The 11,546-nt window shown below is 35.7% G+C and overlaps 1 non-coding gene across 1 annotated transcript; it reads right to left on the bottom strand.

The window, feature by feature from the left end:
- Nucleotides 1-7,221: 7,221 nt before the first annotated feature.
- On the bottom strand, nucleotides 7,222-7,328 carry LOC116141673. The gene has a single exon (XR_004129853.1). It is a non-coding gene; the product is annotated as a small nucleolar RNA R71 (small nucleolar RNA).
- Nucleotides 7,329-11,546: the final 4,218 nt, after the last annotated feature.

The raw sequence follows: 11,546 nt of genomic DNA, 5'->3' as shown, positions 1-11,546 counted from the left end.
TGCGAATATCTCAACAAGCAATTTTTGAGAAAAATATATGAATTGATCGGGGAACTAATGTTTTTGTTTATTTTTATTTTCGAGCCTAGGTTAGGTTCAGTTAAGATGTTTGTGGTTGTTATTACTGAAAACCCTCAAGAGACTATAACTTGTCCAACTAAGGCCGCCTAAGGGTTTAAAAGGATTGTTGCATATGCTAAATGCAACCATGATAATCTACAGAAGTGATATAGGTTAGCTTAGGAGTAGATTTTATTTTGTTTTGGATTCTCAATTTCAAGGACATCTTTAGATCACTTAGATTGCTAGGGACTAGTAGTAAGCTGGTTGGGGGTTGTGATAACTGCTTGGAAATACACTTATACTTAGTGATTTATTGGTATCATTTGTGGGAAATTAGGTTTAATTTGTGTAATTTTGCTTAATTGTTTCATAAATGTGTTTTTTATAATCACATGTATATTTGGTGTATTTTCAGGTCATAAATATTTAAAAAAAAAAATAAGATTTGAATGAATAATAATGTTGGCAAGGAAATTTGTGACCACTAGGAACAAACGGTTTGAGAATCAAAGTTGAAAAGAGAAAGTTATAGAATTTTAAGTATCATTGGTTCTAGGGTTTTTTCAAGCTTAAGTGGTGTCGCGGCATGGAAAAAGTGGCGTTGAGATATGGTGTTCTCGGGTTTTGAAAGAAGATTTGAGTATAAATCACGGGTTCTAGAACATGCTTTAGTATTTTTAAAATAACATGAGTTGTAGACCTCGGATTTGGATGATTCTTAAAGTATTTGAAAGCTGACTTGAAGGGCTACAATTAATATTTTCATGACTTTGCCAAATTCGGGAGTTTTCATGCTCAATTTTGGAGATCATAAGGCATCGCGGCAGAGAAAAATTGGCACTGCGGCCTGTGTGGAAGCAGTCTGAATTTCATTAGGAGTCTCTTATTCTAATTCGCCTATAATTGTATTTTCTTATTCTAATTCTCATAGGATTTGTCTAACAATACCCTTAGAAGCCTGGCACTATAAATAGACTCGCTTAGCAATCTAAAAGATCATCGAATCAAATATCAAGGAATTAGAGATGTAAAGAATAGCTTGGAGAGGGATATTGGAGGAAGTCTATAGCAGCATCATCGATCAACCAGATTCTTCTAAGATTCTCTACTCCCTTTTATTATTTGTTCTCATGAATACTATTATTGGTTTTTTGTTTTCTATTGAGAACTAATTTTCTTGTGATTGGGAGTGATTTCAAAGCCTTAGACATGTTTTACTATAATTAATAAAACCTCAAGTTTCTTTCTTCCTATTTCTCTTAATTATGTGTTAATTTTCTGTGATTAATGCCTTAGTGAGTTCTCTTGATTATTTAAGTGCACAATTGAATGATTGAGTTAATCTATCTATTTACCAATTTGGATTGTTAAGTACGTAGCTTAATTAATCTGGATAACTAGTGGTAAATTGGTTGATGCTTGCTTGCAATGGGAGTAAACACTCATGATAACTAAACCGAGCTTATGAGTTTAGCCTTGATTCAGTATGTTTCTCACTTTTTAATGCTTGTATTAAATTAAATCTAGAGAGCTTATTCTAGGTTGTTTAATAGATATGGAATTGGGTTAAGAGCTTGTTTAATCCAATGACAAAGTAAGGAGAAATCGAATTTATCGAGCTTGTGATATTTTTTTGAGTTTATATAGTCAAGAGGATAGGAAGTTAAGGAAGTGCTTTTATTAATTTGCGTTGCATGTCTAGTGGTGGCGAATAGCCTTTCAATCTAGTTGTCTTATATTTAAATTACTTGTTTTTAATTATTTTTTTTATTTTCTGCATTATAAAGTATAAACCAAAACTGCCTATTAACTATATAATTAGTTAGTTAGAAAAATCTTCTACGGGAAAGACTCTTGTTTTGTAATACTTTCTCTCTTTAGCTAGTATACTCGTAAAATAACAGTAAAACTCACTAAATAAATATAAAAATAATATACATGTAGATGAATATAAAATAATGGGCCCATAACTAATTTTTCTTTATATACAAATCTTTACATAATGTAATAAAGTCACAAAACATCAACTCGACAGTGTTGCCAAACCCTTCTGCTTCTTGACGTTCCAAGCGACCGCATCTCACCTATTACCTGCAAAAACATTGAAAACAACAGGATGAGCACTAATTGCTTAGTAAGTAACCCGCTATGCTACTCTTCTCTCTCCGTTGCTTATATTCTGAATTTCTTTCCTTACATCACACTTCTCTATTCTTCTATGTTCTTTCTTTATTCTCTCTCTGTTCTTTCTCTGTTCTTTTTTTGTTTTTTCTCAATTTCTAATTTCTCACTACTCATGGTAGTAGGCATGGTATCATGCATAGGTATGATGCAAATGCACAAATGCATAAAATGTGCATTTCCTTTTCTGTTTTTCTATTTTCTTATTATGTTTTCTGTTTCTTTTCTCTGTATTTCGTTCTAGGCTTCCTTTTCTTTTCTTTTCTAGTCTTTCTTTCTTTTCTTTTCTGTTCTTTCTTTCTTTTCTTTTCTTTCTTTCTTGCCGATCGGACTCCATTGAGGCATGGATTTAGAACCCTGGCCGTGTGAGTGTATTCTCTAATTCTAGGTACAGTCCTCATCTACATGCACTTCTAACGGACTGTACAATTCTTTCTGATTCTGAGGCCGCTCACTAAAGGTGGCATGCATACGTGGCTATGTCACTCACAGTTCCCCATCGCAACAACCTTCTCTTCTTTTATCTTTTTACACTTCTTTAAATAAAATTTCAGATTTGAAATTCTTTAATATTTCTCATTTCTTTCTATTTTTTCTTTAACTTTAATGTTCGTTATTGCTCTTTAATGCTCTTATGAGTATGTATGCATGTAGATGGGCTCATGCTTATTATTCTTTCTAAATTCACATGTTTGGATGCAATAATGCAATATGGAATGTTAACATGTCTTTCTCTATCATCTACATACTCATCTCAAGATAACAAATAATCATACTCATATATGCACTTCTCTTTGACATTTCATCAAACAATTTATATGCACACATCAACTCTAATTTGGCTATACTTCTACCTTTCTTCTAAGCCACCAAAATTTGGAATAAAACACACCAAGATTAACGTCAAAGTTGTCCAGGATTCACACTTCATAAATTCTACTCCAATTCTTCCATAATTCATCCAAACTCTCATCAAACATCAAGTACACAAACACTAATGTCAAACCTGGCTAGGATTCACACTTCATAAATTCTACTCCAATTCTTCCATAATTCATCCAAACTCTCATCAAACATCAAGTACACAAACACTACTTCTCATGGATAAATTCTAACCATCATTTAACATCCATTCCATCAAAAATTCTTGATATATAAGCACATACATGCATAAAAGAAATTCTCTACACAATATTACTCCAAGCATGACTAGGGTTGGATTTACTTACCTTAAATGTGAGCAATCCAACCCTTTAGTAGTCTTCCTTGATCCAACTCTCTTTCTCTTAAATCCTATGAACACAAATCATAAGAATTCAACACTTTAAAAATCAAATCTCATATCTTAGTGCAAGGATCTTTCCTAAGGATGCTTGAGATTGAAATTCCACTAAAAATAAACCAAGATCTATGAATTTCCTTGAAAAAGGATTGAAGAAATTTGAGAGAGCTTGGGTGGAAGGTGGCGTGAATGGAGGAGAAGAAATGGCTAGGGTTTCATTCTTCAACTCTTGATATAACAAAATATTATTTTTAGTTTCCTATTTTACCATTGCACTTTCTATGAAATTCCATCTATGTCCCTTAGTCAATTACCATAATGCCTTCATTTTTATTAACTTCTCCATGTTATTCTACTTCTTTTCACTCCTAACTTTTTCAACTAATTATGAGTGAAAATACCATTTTACCCCTAATAAAATTTTAAGGAATTTTCTTCACACTTGTTCAAGATAACTTTAACAAAATTCAACTAAGGGTATTAGGGCATAAGTAAAGCTACGTACCTCGATGTGGGCATTACAATTCTCCCCCCTTTACAAGAATTTCGTCCTCGAAATTCAAACGAACAACTCAGGACGGCGGTTCTGTATATCTTGCTTTACCTCCCATGTTGCTTCTTCTACTTTATGATTCCTCCATAGGACTTTTACGAGTGGAATAATTTTGTTTTGGAGCTCTTTAATCTTTCTGTCTAAGATCTATACTGGTTGCTCCTCATAAACGAGATTCTCTTCTAAGTCCACTTCTTCTACTTTTAGTATATGGGAGGGATCACTGACATATCTCCGAAGCATCCAAACATGGAACACATTGTGCACCCTGTCCATATTAGGTGGTAGCGCCAACTTATAAGCTACATTTATAACTCGTTGCAGCACTTTAAAGGGGCCAATGTATCTAGGTGCTAACTTTCCTTTGCCGCCAAAACGTATTACCCGCTTATGGGAGGAAACTTTAATAAACACTTTATCACCCACTGCAAATTCCAAGTCTTTTCTCTTTAAATCTGCATAGTTCTTTTGTCTATCTTGAGCTTGCTTCATTCTAAGTCGGATCAACTAGATATCTTCTATTATTTTTTGGGTTATCTCTGGCCCAAGAGTTGTATGTAACTCATCTTTCTCTCCTACCTCATGCCAATGCAATGGAGATCTACATCGCCTACCATACAAGGCTTCATAAGGAGCCATCTTCATTGTAGACTAATAACTGTTAATATAGGCAAACTCCACCAACGGTAACATCTCATGCCAAGTCATTCCATAATCCATACAACATGCCCTCAAAATATCCTCAAGTATCTGATTTGTTCTCTCAGTCTGACCATCTTTCTGAGGATGGTATGTGATAAGAGCTTGAAAATACACATTTAGTTAGCGGTTTATGGGGATTAATTGTGGGCAATTAGGCTTAATTTGATAAAGTTGCTTAATATTTTCGTAATTGTCTTTTACGGGATGACGGGTGTTTTTGAGTGTTTTTCAGGCTACTAGTGCTTAAATGTTATGCTCGGATGAAGAATCATGTTGGAAACGGAATGAGTAATGGATCAAGAATCGGAGTTGAATTGAAGAAGTTATGGAAGTTGAAGTAAAGAGAAGATTCTAGATTACGTTCTAGCTTGATCATGCCTCGGTATTTTGAGAATATCTTGAGCTATAGAACTCATATTTAGAATATTCTTTTATTTTTGAAAAGCTGATTCAAAGGGCTACATTTCATATGTTTATCACTTCTCCAAATTTCATCGTTATCAAGTTCAAAAATCACCATCTTTGAAGAACAGTGGAATGATGTGGGAAGAAGAGAAGATTACTGTGCCGCGGCACACTCTAGCCAGTAGCTACTATGCTACAGTATAGTGCCACGGCACACTTTTTCCAGTAGCTACTATGCTGCAGCACAGTGCCAAGGCACAGTCACAGAAGTTAAAAATTGGTTATCCATTTTTAGGTAGGAGAATAGGGCTAAGAGTCATAAACCAAATAGAATTAAGAAAAATAAAACCCTAACCCTTGTGGGATATAAATAGAAGTCTTTTAGCATTATTTGGGGGATTCTTTGGTGAGAAGAAGAGGAGAAAAATTTGCAGAGAAGAGAAGTAACAAAAGTTCTGGAGCTTTGATTCACAATATAGAGAAGTTTTCCTTGTTCTTTTCTTATAAACTCATGATGATTGTTTTAATAAAGATGATTGTTTTAATAAAGATGATTGTTTTAATAAAGATGGTTGTTTCTTTCATGTTTATTATGAACTAAATTTATTCTCTAAGGCTAAGATGTAGCCTAATCTCTTGATTATGTATTGATCTTTGATTGTTAATTTTTATTAAGAATTCTTCCTAAGTTTTACTATTATATCTAATGCTTTTGATTCTTAAGGGCCCAAGAATTGAATGAATTAATGAACTAGGTTGAGATTGAGAGATGATACTTAGTTGGTCTACGGTAGTAAAACCATAGGTTGAGCAAATGCTAGAGATAGGTTACCGCGACTTGTGAGGTTTTGGTAAACTCCATAGAGCGTAATGATCTCCAATTGCTTAAATCTGATTAGAGATAATTCGGGTTAGTAATTAGGAGTTAATTTGATAATTGTTCGAGAGAAAGTTATTGGAAATTTAGGGAGTTTGACCTGTAGGAAGAGCTTAATAAAATTAGTATAAGTGATCAATACATATGAATAAGAGTTGGTGTGAAATCCATGTCCTAGGTCTAGTCATCTTGTTTTAAACCAAAGGTTTGTTTTAATTGTTCTCTTTTCAGTTTTCTTTTTAAATTCAATTGTTAATTTAGTTTAGATTTTCCTTGATACAATTTGGATTGATCAAATAGTACTAGGATAGTTTAATTGGTAATTGATAATAGTAATTCCCTTGGGTTTGATATCCATAATTTTACACTTTATTACTTGCACGATTTCGTACACTTGCGAAAATCAACAACAAGTTTTTGGCACCGTTGCTGGGGAATTATTTTTTTTTTCAATATCATTACGAACTATTTAGTTGCTAGTTTGATTTGTTTTATCTTTGTTTTGAAGTTAATTTTATTTATTTATTATTATTATTATTGTTGTTTCTCTTATTTTGTCGTGTGTGTTTTTTTGTTTTAGATCCTGGAGAGCTTACGTTCAAAAGTCGTGGTGATCTTAATCCTTTCAATTCTGAGATAGAGAGAACAACTAAATAGTTGAGAAAGGAAAAGAGGCAAGCTAACATAAAAAAAGCAGTAGCTGACAAGGAAAGTATAAATCAAGACATGAGTAATCCAGAAAATGAGGAAGTCCCAGGGGGCAATGGAATTGCAGGAGAGGTAGTGGTTCAATGAGCATTGAAGGCCTACTCTAGTCCTACTGTTGAAGGGTGATATTCCAGCATCAGGAGGCCACCAGTTCAAGCGAATACATTTGAAATAAAGCCAACAATTATTCAACTAATACAGCATGCGGTTCAATTTGTTGGGTTACCTAATGATGATCCCAACGTGCATATCGCTAACTTTTTAGAGGTCTGCGACACATTCAAACACAATGGAGTATCCGATGATGCGATTAGGCTTAGACTTTTCCCATTTTCTCTTCGGGATAAAGCTAAGACTTGGTTGATTTCTTTGCCATCAAGAAGTATTACTACATGGAATGAGTTAGTTCAAGCATTCCTTACGAAATACTTCCCACCTGTCAAGTCTGCTAGGATGAGGAGTGATATCACAAATTTTTTTCAGCAAGATATGGAGTCACTCTATGAAGTTTGGAAGAGATTTAAGGATCTCTTATGGAGGTGTCCTCATCATGGGCTGCCAATATGGTCACAGGTGTAGACATTCTATAATGAGTTACTGCCAAATATTCAAGTGATGATTGATGCTGCAAGTGGGGGAGCTTTGAATAACAAAACATCGGAGGAGGCTTATAATTCGATTCAAGTAATGGCAAGCAATAACTACATGAGGTCTTCAGAGAGAAATTCAATAAGAAAATCCAGAGCCTACGTCGCCGCGGCGAAGATTATTCCTCAACTCGGCGAAGACTATAACCTCAAAATTCGCCAAGTCTTAACAATTTTCAGGGCAATTACTCAACCAAACCAAAACTCACATTCAAGTAAGGGCCAACCAAGCAATTTAACAACATACAAACTCAATTAAGGGCAAACCAATGAACAGTTAGGAAAGACTACATACATTAGCTACGTACCTCAAGTGGGGCGTTACAATTCTCCCCCCCTTAAAAGAATTTCGTCCCCGAAATTCAAACAAATAACTCCGGGTAATGATTTTGCATGTCTTGCTCTACCTCCCATGTAGCCTTTTCTACCTTATGGTTTCTCCAAAGGACTTTCACTAACGAAATACTCTTATTTCGGAGCTCTTTACTCTTCCGGTCTAAGATCTGAACTGGACGCTCTTCATACACAAGATTATCTTCTAAGTCAACATCCTCTATCCTCAGTATATGGGAGGGATCACTTACGTACTTCCGAAGCATCAAGACATGGAAAACATCATGCACCTTGTCCATGTTAGGTGGTAACGCCAATCTGTAGGCCACTTTTCCCACTCGCTGTAAAACTTCAAATGGACCAATGTATCTCGGTGCTAACTTCCCTTTGCTACCGAAGCGCATTACTCGTTTGTAGGGGGAAACTCTTAGGAACACTTTATCACCCACTTTGAACTCAACATCTCTTCTCTTCAAGTAAGCATAACTTTTCTGTCTATCTTGGGCTTGTTTCATTCTGTATCTGATTAACTTTACATCCTCTATCATTTTCTGAGTTACTTCTGGCCCAAAAGTTGTTCTTAACTCATCCTTCTCACCTATCTTATCCCAATGTAGTGAAGATCTACACCGTCTACCATATAAAGCCTCGTAAGGAGCCATCTTAATTGTAGACTGGTAACTATTATTATAGGCAAACTCCACCAACGATGACATTTCATGTCATGATACTTTATAGTCCATACAACAGGCTCTCAACATATCCTCAAGCACCTGATTTGTTCTCTTTGTCTGGTCATCTGTTTGAGGATGATAGGCAGTGTTGAATGCCAAACGGGTGCCCAAATTCTTCTATAAACTAGTCCAAAAAGCTGAGACGAATCTGGAATCTCTATTTGACATTATTGTCTTGGGCACTCCATGCAACCTGACTATCTCTTTAATATAAATCTGAGCCAACTGATCCGTAGTAGTGCTCTCCTTTGCTGGAAGAAAATGAGCTAACTTAGTTAATCTATCCATAATCACCCATATAGCATTATATCCTTTCTGTACTCTAGGGAGATGATAATCCGTAAATTATACAGTTTTTATTTGATCTTTTTGTCGGATTTCAGGTACTTTCTAGTGCATTTTTACCTGAATTGGTGCGTAATTCTCTACTTTTCGTGTTTCAGGTTGAAATGGACTCTTTTAGCGAATAACGGCAAAATTTGACAGTTTTGACTCAGAATTGAAGGATTTCAGAAGATAGGAGAGTTCCGGAGTAGGACAATGCACGATGAAGCTTGTTTCCAAGGTGGAGAGTCGAAAATCGAAGAATCGGACGAAGAGGCAAGCAGAGTGGCAGTTCTGTAAATTTCAGAACTTTTGANGTCCAGAGAGTTTCACCCTTGGTTCAACCCATCTTCGCCGCGGCGAAGATTCTTCTTCGCCCCGGCGAAGCTTGGTACACTCAAATTCTTCTATTTTCAACCAAAATTCAGGGCAACATTCAACGTGACATTCAATCAAACAATAATAACAAAAACCAACTCGATTAAGGGCGAAAGAGGAAACAATAACAACGTACCTCAAGCGGGGCGTTACATAGCAAATCCCTTTTTAGCTCTTCGCGTTATCTTCGTGTGGATTACTGCTAGTTCGATCCTATTCTTGGATCAGTAGCGAAAAGATTCAGAGACAAGTTTGAAGAAGCCTCCAAACGTGCTCATGAACACTAATCTTTACTTTGATTGTTCATATTACTACAGATTTTTTATTTAACATATTATCTGTACCCTGATCTTGGTTTAATGGAAACAATCTATGCTTTACCACTGCCATGAGTTAGATCGTTTCCTAATAGTGGTATCAAAGCCTAGGGTTCCAGATTTTACAGTTTAATGTATGGTTGATAACACATGTATTTGATTGATAACATGTTGCTTTGTTAAATCTGTATAAAATTTGCCTTGAGAGCACGTTTTAAGTAATCAATATACTTGATTAATTTAATTTATCTGCAAGATTGGTATATTGAAATCTGGATTTTTGTTAAGATCTTATGATTAGATTGATTGCAAAATCCGTTTGGCATTTTGTTTGTTGCTGGTTGAACTGATCTGTTACAAATCAGTGCACGCTCGTTGCGGCGATCATTGTTTGGCGTACTCGCTGATAAAAACAGTGCTTGTCATGATGATATAACCCATCGATGCAATGATCGTCCTTAGCACGATCGCTGATTGAATATCAGTGCTCGCCACGGCGATATAACTCATCACCGCGGCAATTGTAGTCTAAGGTACGCACTAACGTAAATTAGCGCTCGTCGCAGCGATAAAACCCATCATCGCGGTGATCGCACGTGGTGCATGTATGCGATGATAACCAGCACACACTGCGGCGTTATAACCCATCGCCGCGGTGAGTGTACTTTCAAGTGCGTAGGGGCCAAAGTGAAAACTTTCAAAACTTTTGGACCAAATGTAGATTTACAAATTGTCAAGGGGTAATTGATAATTCACTCACCCAATTCAAAAATTGATTGTTTTTTAATGTATACAATGTCCTTGTTTGAATATGTCATGGTGCCCGGTACATGAGCCTTAAGACTTATGGTGAATGTTTTAAAATTTTTTTGGGTATGTATGATTGTAATTTTTAAAATAGGCCTTACGTGTCCTGCCTCTCTTCCCCTTCTCGATATATATTCTCTTCTCATCTCATTCCTCTCGAATGTAAATCGAGGTTTCTAAATTTATTGATGTAAAATTAGTTTGAGATTAACTTCATTGTAAATTTAGTATGATGTTTTTGTAATGTACTTGAAGACGGAGCAAAGGAAGAGGCAATCATACTAAAAGAATCAAGATATTTATTACAGGACCCCTAGGTAACCCACTGATTCCTCTAGCCCAAGGAATTTGGTTTTAGTTAGGCCTATTAGTCACTGATGGGTTTACACAGCAGAAATTAAAAATAAAATCCCCAACAACAACATTGAACCCAAGAACCTTATACCCGATTTACATTATTTACATATGAAATAATATTGAATACAAAATTTCCAGATTTCATACTAGCGTTTGGAGACTCCTTCAATCGTTATGAATCGCTCCCACTCTAAAATAAGAGTGAACTCTCGGTATCCACATGAAGACAGGATGGTGATCGCCTTGCAGTCTCAAGTGATAGCAAGACACACAAGCAAAAATGATGTAGAATTTTTCTTCAAGAAAAATTCTCTTCTCCACCAAGTGAGAAAACATGAGAGAGAGTGAGGTGAGTGGCTTGGATTTAATTAATGTGTTCTCCCATTTTATTTTAATTTTAAGTTGCCTTTTATATGCAACAAAAAATAAAACCCTAATCTAGTTAGGAATAAATTTATTCCATGACTAGAATAGTAAATCCTCATTACCAAACAAGGTAAAAGATAGCAGCAGGAGTGCACGAATAGTGAGGCTACCGCATTGGCCGCTTAACTCTCAACATCCAAAAGCAATTGGGAGTTGCCCCTAAATAAAGAATGCTATGAATCGTCTTCCTAACTTGTGAACTTTGTGTAGGAAATTGTATCGAAGGATTGTCAAGAAGGAAATCATTTGCTCAACCGGAACGAGCTAACTATGTCAACAACTTTCAACAAGGGCAAGAGAATTCGATTCTAGCACATACATCCAGCATGGCACAATCATCCAAATTTTTTGTGGAGTAACAATAATGAGCACAAGCCACCACCGGGTTTTCAACCTCAAAAGAGAGAGTATAATAGGGAGAGTATGTCACCTAAGTTCATAGAGGAGTCGGG

Source organism: Pistacia vera, unplaced genomic scaffold (genome assembly GCF_008641045.1).
Source record: "Pistacia vera cultivar Batoury unplaced genomic scaffold, PisVer_v2 Contig1117, whole genome shotgun sequence".
In the NCBI taxonomy this organism is placed as follows: domain Eukaryota; kingdom Viridiplantae; phylum Streptophyta; class Magnoliopsida; order Sapindales; family Anacardiaceae; genus Pistacia; species Pistacia vera.
Note: the sequence above shows the minus strand (reverse complement) of the source record. Positions and strands in the feature narration are given on the sequence as shown.